We start from the raw sequence: 13,779 nt of genomic DNA on the forward strand, positions 1-13,779 counted from the left end.
GAACTGTCCTTCCTAGCTTTTTAGGAATGGTTTTGCTCAGTACTTTTACTACAGGACACTACACTGAATCTGTCCTGCCAAAATTTCTGTGTCAGCTCCAAGGTATGCTTGGGTGACTGGGTCCAATCAGCTGCAAATCTTATTATATATAATTTATGTTATTTTGGTACCCTACATTTTAAAAATAAAGTGCCCTTGTATACCTGTATGGGCATGTACATATATATGCATGTTTGTGTATAATTTGTCTTAACCTTGATTTTTCCTTGTGCACATTTCAGCCTACAACTGTAAAGTATTTAAATGCTTGTGGTCCGTGTTGTTTAAAAATATATTGCTTTGACATTTTACCCTGCCATGCGACGTATATTCTATAAATGGCACTATAAAGAGATTGTTAAACGACCCGTTTTAATTTTTTAACATTTTTAATTGTATATGCTTTCAAAAATGTTTATTTTACATTAAGGACGGTGAATTTGGCTTAAAGATGACCTTTTCCTTAGGGGAGGAAAAAGGATATTTTGCATTGGCCGGGAATCGAACCCGGGCCTCCCGCGTGGCAGGCGAGAATTCTACCACTGAACCACCAATGCTTCATATACAGTCTCCCTTTTTAATGGCTTTTTTAGTCGTCTTCAAAAATTCAGTTTCTCTTTGTAAGACATGGTGAAGTGCAGCCGCGCAGTGACCCCTGGTTTCTGATATTGTGTCCGTCTAATTTAAAACGACTGCACCCGCAAATAAATGTTAATAGACTCTGTACCTATTATATATCACCGATCGGTTTGAGTTGCTGGACTGGCTCAGAAAAGCACGTTTGGGACGAGCACGCGTGGCCGAGAAGAGAGTCGCCATTTAGGTAGCTCTACTTAATTTAAATAGAATTTCCATATTCAAAGACGCGCGATACTGTGCAAGATTTCCTGTCGGCCTCCACGTGGAAGCACTAGCGCCCCTGAAATGTTACTGTCGTCTACCTCTGTGTTAGGCAAACAGGACCAGCTTACCCATCTATCATATCCGACACTTCTAAAACTCCTGCTTTAGACTGCCTGATAGTTTGTATATCGGATAGATAAAGTTCTATTCGTGAAATATTCACATATACGATACCACTGCGTTCTGCTCTAGTAAGCGCCCTGTACCTTATTTGCACTTACAATTCATCGAGTTTCTTTCATATTCAATTCTATTTATATGCCTTTGGCCTCCCTGCACGAGACGAACACACCGTTTAAACGTGAACCCGAGTTCTTCACCCAGTAACTGCGAGTTTTCCCATTCAAAGTAGTTAAAACCATTCGGCTAAGCACGACATTTGGTCAGCACGACCAATTTAAAACATCCCTCTATCCTATCTGGTGTCGTGTGTGATTCACTTCTTCCCATCGTTGTCAGATGTTAACTATATAAACGCCATTAACTGAAACATTATTGTACTTACCCAGTAAGAAGAACAGCAGCTACTTACGCAGCACTGCATGTATAGTCTAAATAAGCTCCCTTGCTACGCACCAAGCATATGACTGCGACGTCCGAAGGCGTACCACAGTTTAATAATGGATGAAACACGCTAGAAAATTCGCGATATTGTCGTTTGGATTTAGGGGGTGACGTTCTGCGAAGAATTACGCAAAGTGGTCTATTATTATACACACTTGAATCATAAAATGTCGTCAATCGATTCGCGAACCAGCGTAATCCTGGTTACGGCATGTTATTTTTTTTGTACCTTTCCGGAGTTACTTGCATGTAGTCCACGATAATATTTTCCGCTGGGGCAGTTTTTCTTTCCTACTGTTCATGGCACAACTATGAGCGTAACTCCCGAAAATAATCGGACATTTCAAACACGCACTTTGCTTTAATTTCACACCCGGGAACAGGTTTTAACCATCGTTAAAACACAGAACATGACTTTCGATAAGACCGTATTCGACGTTTACTTGGCAGAACATGACCTCCAGAAATGTTCTCTTTTCTCGACTGACAATTCTCGCTTTTACCCTGCTCCTCTATATTAAATTTTAAAACGCCTTATCAAAATTCATACGTACGCACACTCACAAGCAACCTGTAAGCGAAATGGAAACCAAGCGTGATACGCATGCGTGTCAGAATGCCACAGTGATTGGCAAATAGCTGTACAGTATTAGTTTCAGTGTCATGATGTAACTACTTTTGCGTACCACTATAATTCTGTCTAAAGATGTTTTTAACAGCGGAGTTGGCGTCATACTTTTCACCATGACAGACAAAACCTATTTACAAACCAAAAATTTCGCTTGTACTCATTCTTTCTGAGTGATACGCACCTGTTTTTGAAGGAATAGTATTAGGGCCAAAGAGAAGAAAAAAAGGGACACGGAGTCTCGTGTATAAGCGAAGCGTACGCCCGTTTCCACTCTCACTTCGAGATGTATAAAAAACAAATTTGGCGTATTTTCACTAGTGATGTGGAAAATGATTCTTTGTAGTAATTGGATTATTTTCGTTCAGTTCACCAAAATGATTAAAATCTTTAAATCATTGATTCGTTCACTTCAAAAACAACAAGCTGTATAGTATTCTAGGTTAAGATCTATATAATTATAATTACAGTGTAACAACTTTAATATATTTAATATATAAAATATGTTTTAATATATAACAATACAATATATAACTTAAATATATAACAACTTTTAATATAATTATAAAATAATAATTATATTAATTATAATCCATATGACAGTGTAACAACTTTAACCACCAAATAATACAAACAATATTAAAAACCAAGCAACAAAATAAGTAATTTACACATACTAATAATTATACTCAATTAAATTTTGACAAAATTGTAATGATAAAAAAAAACAGTTGTACAAATAGAACCTTAGAATAGTGCAAACATCACAATAAAACTGTGAGAACATTGAAATATGACTTAATTAAAATTATTTTCAGTTCTGGATTAATGTCCTGCAATTTCCTTCTTTATATCCCATCCTTTATGATGCAATCTGCCATAGAAAAGCAACTTCAGTGAACTGAACTGCAGTTCAATGTACTTCCAAGTCTCTAGTCTGCAGTTCAGTACATGAATTGATTCTTTCGGTGAACTACTTCAGTATACTGTACTGCTAGTCAAACATCTGCAGTTCATTCCTCACTTCAGTACACGAAGTGATTCTTTCCATGGACTAGTTCAGAGTACTATACTGCAAGTCTCTTGTCTACATTTCATGAACGAACTTCTCTAGATCAGTAGGAGGCGGGCTGGTTCATTCAATCAGTCTGCATACTGAGACAGTCAGAGTCCCTCAGTCAGAGTGAACCGTTCAATGGGAGGTGCTTGGTGTCATCTACCAAGTCAGTCATTGGCTAGTTGTCAATCATGATTGTTTTGCAAAAATAGTTTACTGATAGGCTATTTTCTGAAGACAGCAGCCATTTATATGAAGTTAAGATAAAAACTCTGGACTGTTGTGGAATTCTATATAAAATGTGGAACGCCCTGTGCATGCATCAAAGAGATTCATTCTTTAATATCATTGAACCAGTATGTTTGTTCAGAGACCAAGACAAGTATAAAAGAACTAGTTTGTTCGTTCATTGCACATCACACAGCATCTGTATAGATTCCACTCACCCATACCACAGTCTATTTGAACATCTCCCATGCGGCAAATGCTTCAGAGTCTTTCCTGTGCAGACCATAAACCTCAGAAACAGTTTCATCCCAAGAGCTATAAACGCACTCAATCAGTCCATCAAGTGCTCCCAGAAGAACTGTTTGTACTTATTACAATTAATAATAATAATTCTTTACATTTATAAAGCGCTTTTCTCAGTACTTACCTCACTGTAAACTTGCACTACAACTGTAATATTACATAACCTACTTTATGGGCCAGTTTTACTATCTGCACTATCTGTACATGTATATTGTACTTATGCTTTCATATTTTGTAATTTTAATTGTTTTTTATTGTATTATCTCTCTTTTATATTAAAAAAGTTTTCCATTGTGTCCACGATATTCAGCCTTGACCACTCCCCTCCACACTGCTCGCCCAATCATTACTCATCCTGCACACATCCTCTCTCTGTACCACTCCGTTACACTCTCAGTGCTAACTTGCCCTTCAATGCATTCGGTTAGAATTGCAAGGCAGAAAAGCAAATTATCTATTCAAGATCTGATAAAGAATGTCGAAAAAAAGAACACGAACAAAAAGGAGGTGCATATAATAAAAATCAAGATCAAAGAAAATAGTCCAATAAACGAAAAAGAGAAAAATATCCAGAGCAATATATGCACAGAAATGCAAAAAAGCAACATTTATAGAATGTAAGTTAGAGGATGAAGTAATTCATAATATTGTTTTTGACAAGGTGTTAATATAATTTAATTTTTTATTTACTTTTAATTACATTTTATTATGTTTTACTTTTTTACTTCTACTTTTAGTTTTTTACATTTTCCTACGTTTTATTACTCATTGGTATTCAAAATAGACAGTTGTAGTGAAATACTCAAGTAATTGATTTTCTATCTATAATAACGTTTGACAGACACAGCACTGCTGCAAAAAATTATTCCATCCAGGGTCACGTGCATCGCAGCAGGCATCCTGCGGGAGGCAGGAACAATCTCTGGACAGGGTGCCAGCTCATCACTACCACCGTGCCACCGTACCCCCATGTGTATAATACATGCTTTAATGCATTTCATCATGAAAATGATATCAAGTATACATCTTAGTTGACTTTAGACTTTAATTTCAAAATTTCCACTCTAATCTTGTAGTTTATTTTGTCATTAAAGTAGAACATTGTGAACTTCTTCTTAAAAGTGATGTTTAATTATCTAGAGTTTCTCAAACCTCATCGTAATTATAGTGGCATGCTAAATGCTTCATATTCTCAGTGCTTCCCAACCCAGTCGTTAATTGCTACATTGTTAAATTATACCAAGTATAATGTAATGGCCGGCATTGTCACTCTAGAAACGGGTGGGTTCTGGACAGGTGATTGATAGCAGGGTGGGCCTAAACTAATATCTGTCTCTATTTTAGCCAAAGCATGCAAGTTCATGCATCTTTGACATCACAGAAAAAAAAAACACACTCAAACAATGGGATGCTGATTCCTGGTCTGTGTTTTGTAGAACTAAACAATACTCTGTCTTCCCATATCAGAATTATTATAATGCTATGTCTTGTGCCACTGTTTTTGACAAATTGCTATTCAGTGGCTTTGGCATTTCTAGGGGTGGCTTAAAGAAGTACCCCACCCTAAAATGATGTTTTTTGTATGTTACTTACTCCATGTAGCTTGTAGTGGTGGCCATAAAAAAATTTTAATTTCATGAGAGTACAGTTTATGATATACTAAAAGCCAATAGTGATCAAGTGCTCTACAACAACAAATGATGTGAAAAACGTTCATGGAAAAAGAAAAAAAAATATCACTTTACTTGTGTTGCCTAATATATATGTCAGTTATCTAATCGTATGCTCAAAAAGTACAATATTCATGCTTTTTTGCTAAAATAATGTTAAATATATGCTTCAGTAATAATCATCACACATCATAAACAGGAAACTAAAGCCCAATGGAAATGAGTTTTTGAACTGAAGACAGGACTCTTGACCAACAAATAAAAAATGGGTCAATCAAGTGACCACTACAAACTACATGGTATATGTAACATATATATATATATATAAAAAAAAATTGGGGGGTTGAGTATTCCTTTAAGACACACTCCTATGGTCCCACCCCCTTTAAATTAAACTTCCTGGTTTTAAATAGAGGAAAGTGAAATTTTGTAACAAAGTTTTGTAACTTTTTTCTTCATAAAAAGTTGGAAGTAGACTTTTCACTTTCAGTAATTAAGTTCAAGAGCTTGGGACGACTTTCATCTTATTGAATGTAGGGAAATTGTACACATTTTTTGATTCTACAACGAATATAACAGAAATTTCAGTGTTCTAAAAAATGTAGTGTTTTGGAGACAACTAATTGCTATTCCATTAGGAGCCTTTTTTCAGACTGCTATTTATCAGGCTAGTGAGCATATACAGTACGCTCTCTGATGTTTGCCAGTGTTGTACTCAGATTGGTGGCTGACTGACCAAAAGTTAGTGTTCAGAGGGAGGAGGCAAAGTGGAGGATTGCAAACTAGATTTGATTAGTCAACCTCTCCAGACAGGTGAGGAGCTCAAATCTCCCTCCTTCGTACACCATCATATACCAAACCTGTCCATCTATAAATGTGAAGGATTTCTTTGCTGTGTTGCTTTATTATTATTATTATTATTATTATTACTACTATTATTATTTTTTTAATTTTTACTATTTTTAGAACACTTCTTAAGTGCAAACATACATAATTAGCCTCAAGAACTGCCCATTTTACGTAAATGTAATTTGTATAGAGTTAAAGAAGCTTAGGTTGCTAGTCCTGAAAAGGTTCCGTGGCCACACATTTACTTTAAAACTATTTTCTGCATTTAAAGTTAGGCCATCTTCTCATTTAGTTAAACAGCTTATCTCACCTCCTTCTGTGATCTCACAAAGTATTACAACTGTGGATTTAATTTCTTTAAGAAATGTTGAATAAAACGTATTGTTTTCTTACCTTTTAGAGTTCAGAAATGTATTCATTTTCCACGTTTGTATATTTCACTCTAGCTTAGTTTCATGAAAAACATCTGAATTATTTGTAGTTTTTTCCTTAAACAACAGCGAGTTAATAATGAGGTTCTAATAAAAAGGTAGTCAGCTAATGTGATCAAGAAGTTAGTAGTATTACACATTAGTATTCAGAAAGTATTGAATATAAAATAAGTTGAATAATGACAAATGCAATTCTACCTTGATTCATGCCAGACACATGCCAAGGCCTTTATCACCAGGTTCATAAAAAAAAAAGAACTGTCCATCTTTCCTCAGTTCAAAGTTGTTTTGTAACATAACAGAGACAGTGCTACACTGTTAGTGGAATACCAGAGCTTTTACTGTACTTGGGAAATGATGGAGAAGTTTGATTAGGACAAACTGTGTCTTTGTTCTTGAAATAGCAATTGGCTAACAAAGACTACGCTTGCATATAACAAGACTGATAAGGACATCATGCTAGGATACCTTGGGATAGATTCATAATCAAACTTGTTTTTTCATTAGTATGGCCTTGTTTTGCAGACATTTTGGTAAAAAGTCAAGGAGACCTATTAACCAATCACCTTGTGGCAGATATGGCAGGCCCTAACATGTCAGGGTGTGGTAGAGAGACTGAGGGGATGGTTCCATTCAGAATTCAACTTCCATCTCCAAAATAAATTTAGATATATTCTTAGGAAGGTTAAGGAAACAGAGCCCAATGGATCCTGATAAAGATCCTGCTTAATGACAGTGTAGCCAAGAACTTCAAGAACTATAGCCGAAGACTAATTTCTAGCTTTCCTAATGGTAACCCCAGGTGAACAAAGAGCCCTCTGATCCATTTTCCACCATTCCTAAGAAGTAGAACATCTACATTTGAGGTTATAGTCTTATGAGGCAAGGATCTGCACCGGCAATCTAAAGGTTGCTGGTTCAAATTCTGTAAACTCCAGAAGTGACTTTATTCCGTTGTGCCCTTGAGCAAGGCCCTTAACCTGCAATTGCTTTGTCCTGGGTATGACTTTAATACTTTAATCTACATCCAACCCTGCAAGAAGGTCCTCCAACGTACAGGGAAAACTTGGGGTTGGTGGTAGGTTTGGCACTCCAGCCACTGTAAAAAAACTCATACTGTTCCAGTGTGGTGCTGAGGTATCACTCGCCACACTTGAGTCCCAATCCAGGTGGTTCGTTGTGTGGCGGGTGCGGCAACACACTATCTGCTCATGCTCCCAACCTCACTCCCTCCCCCTCTCTCTCTCTCTCTCTCTCTCTCTCTCTTTAAGGACAAAAGCTGCCCACAGTGGAGGACCTGATATACCTTAAAAAACTGTTTTTGACATAGCCTAGTCTTGTGAAATGTTCAAGCAGATTAGACTAGAACTAGTGTGGATAAAAAATGAAAGGATAAGATTGTAGGTACAAGAGACCATAATACAGTTATTCCACAGGGTACCTGGATGTATTAAGTAGTAGAAGTAGCAGTAGTAGTAGTAGTAATATTGTCACTTTTATAAAGTACAGTGGATTATTTTACTTGTATGTCTACCGAACAACAATAACAGCAACAACATTTATCTCTGTTGCACATTTTCATATAAACAATGTAGGTCAAAATGCTTTATAATATGTCAAAGAAGCAGTTACGTGCAAAGAAAAACAAATTAAAATTTAATAAGAAAAATAATGCATAAATAGTATATAAAATAGATGCACACTTACATAAAATCTTTATATATAATATGCTACTGTGGCTGTTCGTTTGTCTGTCCAGGATTTTAAATCACCTGCAGCTCACAAATCGTTTGACCTATTGACCTGAAATTTGGTATACATATACTACGTGACGTCTACTATCCGCTTCCGGGGTGATGATTGACCTCCAAGGTTATTCCTCTTTTTATTTTTATTTTGTTTTATTGTAGAATCAACTCTAGGTAGCCGCCAGCAGGGTGGCTATGTGGTGAATGCGTACAGATGCCGTTCTCATCCCTACCACCTTCGCCGTCACTTCCCCTACTTCTTGATATCTTAAATCATTCTTGAGGCAGATTGAAGACTTAAATGCCAGCTTAAGTGAAAAATGAAAGAAAATGTACTAAGTAATTGCAACACAAACACTGACTTAATCGGTTTTAACACGAAAAGAAGCCAAGAAGTGGGCCGCTAGGGTGGAGAAAAGAAGAGCTGCTCAGGAAGCAGCAAGCACATCAATCTTTGAGCAAATGAATGCTAAACATACAGAGAAAGAGTATGAAAACGATGAATGCTCAAGTCAAGTGTATTCACCATTATATACGCCGTATACGTGTATACGCCGTTACTGGTAGCTATATAATTCAGAGAAATAGAGTCCTTAAATATAGAATTGTTTTTTAAGGATCTATGAACTAGTTGGGCGGCACGGTGGCGCAGTGGGTAGCGCTGCTGCCTCGCAGTTGGGAGACCTGGGGACCTGGGTTCGCTTCCCGGGTCCTCTCTGCGTGGAGTTTGCATGTTCTCCCCGTGTCTGCGTGGGTTTCCTCCGGGCGCTCCGGTTTCCTCCCACAGTCCAAAGACATGCAGGTTAGGTGGATTGGCGATTCTAAATTGGCCCTAGTGTGTGCTTGGTGTGTGGGTGCGTTTGTGTGTGTCCTGCGGTGGGTTGGCACCCTGCCTGGGATTGGTTCCCTGCCTTGTGCCCTGTGTTGGCTGGGATTGGCTCCAGCAGACCCCCGTGACCCTGTGTTCGGATTCAGCAGGTTGGAAAATGGATGGATGGATGGATGAACTAGTTGTCACTCTTGCACAATTATAAAGAAGAATATATTAAAATACAGTATATAAGTTAATTTTATACAATAGAAAATAGTCTCTTCAGACACAGAATAAGGAGGTTAGAAATTCTAGAGGATCTCAAAAGTAGATATGCTTTTCTTCCAGATCATGAAGGTGAATCTTAGTGGATCAGGAAAACACTTTCTGCAGCTGGTGAGGATTGGATTTAATATTATCAGGTTTGTGTTGTTCCAAAATCAAATAAAAGTTCTTTGCACAGGACAGTTATTTCATTTTAATTAGTTTCTAACAAATTAAAGCTGGGACTTCATGTTAAGGTAAGAAAAGTTCCTGAAAAATCCCATCTGAAACAAAGAAACAAATCCTTTATCATTCATTCCTTTTCGGCTTTATAGATAGACTAGCTGTGTTAACCAGTTTCACTCAAGAAATTTCCTAAGACAATGGATGTCAGTGCTGTGTAACTGAGTACTTTTCTGTATACAATATATATATATTTTTTTTATTAGTTCACACAAGAGCTCCTTACTCTTGAACATGCTACATACAATTGCCCAGGAGTAAAATATTTGTGCTGTTGATCAATTCTTGTTTTTCCTACTGACTGACCTTAGCTTTTGTTGATAGTCATTGGAAAAATAGTTTTACAAGACATTGTATTCTTCTGAATTTAAACAGGTTGTTAAAAAGAATAATGGGAATTTGAGGTATAAATAGAATTTCACCCTGTAACATATTCTATAAAAATCGTAGCTTCAATCAGAACTGAATGTAATTATTTGATCTGTAATCTTAAACTGTCACAAAGTTTTGGAGGGTTTAGTTCAGAAGCAATATAAACTGAATCATAGTTTACTTTAACTTAGTAACATTGACTTTTACATGCTGAACATTTACATCATGTTTTAAGCATTGTACAGAAAAAACAGGTGACAATAAATAATATTGTGAATGATGTACAATGTCTGTAAGGCAGAGTTAAATCATCAGGAGGACAGACTTGGATTCTGCCTTCCATGGAGTGAAGCATTGTGGGTAGCAGGAAAGAACAGAGAAAATAAAGTATGTGATTACTCTTCATGTCCGTTTAAATTACTATTAGTTAGTAGTTCAAATTTTTAAGAGACTTCCTTATGAAAAGTGTGCATCAAACGAAGCAAAAGCTCACACATGAACACATTAACTTCATATTAAAGTCTTGGACTGAAATCAACTCTCCAAGTGATTTAATCGACACATTGCTGCGAATGACAACTGTTCTTTTAGTTTTCTCTCCTACATTGTGGTCCTTCGAGTCAGAAAGTAGTGTTTACAATGGTCCATATGTTTGAGTTAGAAGCAAGTAGCGATTCAGTTTGCCCACAAATGGTAATCTGTTGGCTTGCCTACTTAGAAGACTATGAAGTGTATTACCCTAGTCAAGAATTATCTGCAGCACTGAACATAAGAGCATCAAGCACAGATCAGGCCAATTGATCAGGAGAGAATTGCGAAGATGACACCCCTCAGTCAGTGTAGAGCTAGCTCATCCTTTCATGGAACTTAAGTGGCTGTCTGGATACTGAACTCCGTGTTGCCCTCCTTTCCTGAGAGCCACTTCTAGTAGCTTATTTATGTGCAGCATATCTGGTACACTTGTTACTACTGTTATTTTCTTTTATAGGTTGTAGTTATTATTTATTACTATGTATTTGAAAGTATTACTATGTATTCAATTACCTATTCTTTATTTATGTCTAATATAGTTCTTTACTTCTCTTGCATGTAAGCAGGACTGTCTTAACTATGGACACAATCGGCACTGGCCGGGGGCTCCAGGAGCATAGGGCCCACAATGTTTCTGAGGCCTATATATCTTTCTGTTTTGCTATCAAAACAGGGGCCCCAGCTCACGACTTTGCCTGGGGACCTATGATGCTGTTAAGATGGCCCTGTGTTTATGCATATGTTGAACAGCGGTCCTGGGGAACATTATTTCCTGCCACTGTATACTTCAATACTGTGTATACACAATAACTTGACTTGATTTGTCATGAATAGTTAGTTTTACCACGAGTGAGTACTGTACTGTCTTGTACTGTCTGCAAATCTGACGCACTCCTTACCTTGTGTTCAACCTAGCAGTACTTTTGGACCTGGTGGCACAGCCAGTATCCTTGCTGCCTGTTGAACCAAAAACAACACACAATTATGACTATTAATAATAATAATTCATAATAATTCATTACATTTATATAGCGCTTTTCTCAGTACTCAAAGCGCTATCCACAAGTATGAGAGAATGCTGCAATTCAGCCTTATACCTGGAACAGTATCTACAAGGTTGACAATAGTAACGGTTGATTCCACCAAAATAAGTAATTCCATTCAGCCTGTGCTCAGGTGTCCAAATGGAAGCATTAAAGGGGTGCAGACCTTGGGTTAACAGTTATACGTGTGTGTGTGTGTGGAAAAAGGTTGAAAGGTTGCAATACCGAGAGAATGAAGATAAATTTGCATGAAAAGTTTAAATTTACACGTAATGACGTTCATATGCGATTTTAATACTTCCAGTGTCTTAAGTGAAAGAAATCAAATTGGTGTAATTCTAAAAAATCCCTATACAGTATATTCTTATTTAAAAATATGAGGAATGTAAAAAAAATGTTTATACTTAAAATAACAAGAGTTAAATTGGGGATGTAGCTCAGTGGTAGAGCGCACGCTTCGCATGTGTGAGGCCCCGGGTTCAATCCCCGGCATCTCCACATAATTGGTAATATTTTAAGGCTTTGTTTCACAATTACAGCAAACCACCATTCTGATACCGTGGGCCACAAACATTTCAAACATAAAAATAATAAGGTGAACTTTCCGTAGTCCAATTTAAAGCGTAACAGCAGTAACAAACGTGTTTCTGAAAGTTTCACGTACTGTCGTCATTACATTACTTTGCAGTCATTCTGAAACGTCCATTATCATTAACACAAAATAGAAAAGTTTGCTTATTTTCCGCATATTTTGTGGAGCGTTGCGTTAGACGCTACTTAAATGACGAGGCTTTTCTAGTATGAAATTACAGAGGATTAGGTGCAGTAGTGTGTTTATAGGGATGTACAAACAGCTATCAGTTTTCATTCATGACTTATACACCTACGAGGAAAGTGAAACTTGATATTATATATTTAAATATTCTCTACCTTTCAAACTGCAGTCATTCTTTATTGTATGTGTGAAGCTTTGTCGTATTTCGTAGTATCATAATGGGATTAAAAATATCACTTTTCATTTATTACCTATAAGTTTACGAAGGCAGTGAAATCCATCAGTCTTAATTGAATATTGGGATTTTCAATGTCTCATCATGAAAAAATTGTAAAATGTATAAATTTGTGCGACTGTATCTGCCTAACTATTAAAAAGATCTCCGTTCATCTAAGTTTGTCTTTCTTAGATATGTGAATTTCACATAGCTATTTAACGTTCTCCTTGAGTGCGGTAAAAGCTGCATTCATCACTTTTTACCAAACATTTTCGAAAGGAATGTGGAATTCCCAACACAAAATACAGTTAAATCATTTATATAGTCCGATAGTCTGGGCGCTGCGGCTGTCCTGACGTAACGGAATCTTCCTCCCCTGACGTAGACGTGACGCAAGTAGCTGCCGAGTTCAACAATACCTTTTAGTCTTTGGAGCGCGCGCTGCTGAGCCACGATGGCGAATATTATCTCCTCGATATCTTCATATTTCAAGATTCATTTCGGACAAAAGTACCCGAAATCCGAAAGGATAAGGATTTTTCAAAGAAGCCTTTGATTTCGGGAGAGTCGGGAATTGGTGGGAATGGAATTATATTAATGATGCTTATTTAAAAAGCATAACCGGGCCCTTCTGTAAGGGCTAACGAAAGGGTTTCTGACAACACTGTTAAATGAAGATGTGTTTTCAGTTCTCTGGGATTGTGATGATTTGTAAGTACAGTACTCTGCTTAACAACTGCGCATTCTGATAACGGCAGTTTTTGCATTTGTTTTTATTATTTTTTGATATTGAAAGAAATAGTACATAAATACTAAATATATTGGGTTCTCACGTAGAAACCACTTCTTTAGGCTTAGGCGCGCCGAAATGGAATTTAAGATCGTGTAGTTATTCATTATTAACAATATCAAAGTTATAAGTGCGTTAATATTTAAACGACTAATACACATTGATCTCCAGCATAGCCTACTTAAAACTCGGCATGTTCCCGTCTGGTTTTTAAGTATAACGCCGAGAATCAGCCGCTTATGAAATATTTTGTTTACAACGTTTAAAAGTGTATAATAGACTGGCAGCGGTTATAAAGCTTACTTCAGTGGAC

At 36.9% G+C, this 13,779-nt stretch overlaps 2 non-coding genes across 2 annotated transcripts; one reads left to right on the forward strand and one right to left on the reverse strand.

Moving 5' to 3' along the window:
- Positions 1–525: 525 nt before the first annotated feature.
- On the reverse strand, positions 526–596 carry trnag-gcc (transfer RNA glycine (anticodon GCC)). The gene has a single exon. It is a non-coding gene; the product is annotated as a tRNA-Gly (tRNA).
- An 11,514-nt stretch (positions 597–12,110) lies between these two features.
- On the forward strand, positions 12,111–12,182 carry trnaa-cgc (transfer RNA alanine (anticodon CGC)). Its single transcript has one exon. It is a non-coding gene; the product is annotated as a tRNA-Ala (tRNA).
- The last annotated feature ends 1,597 nt before the right edge of the window (positions 12,183–13,779 follow it).

Source organism: Erpetoichthys calabaricus, chromosome 8, assembly GCF_900747795.2.
Source record: "Erpetoichthys calabaricus chromosome 8, fErpCal1.3, whole genome shotgun sequence".
NCBI classification, from domain to species: domain Eukaryota; kingdom Metazoa; phylum Chordata; class Cladistia; order Polypteriformes; family Polypteridae; genus Erpetoichthys; species Erpetoichthys calabaricus.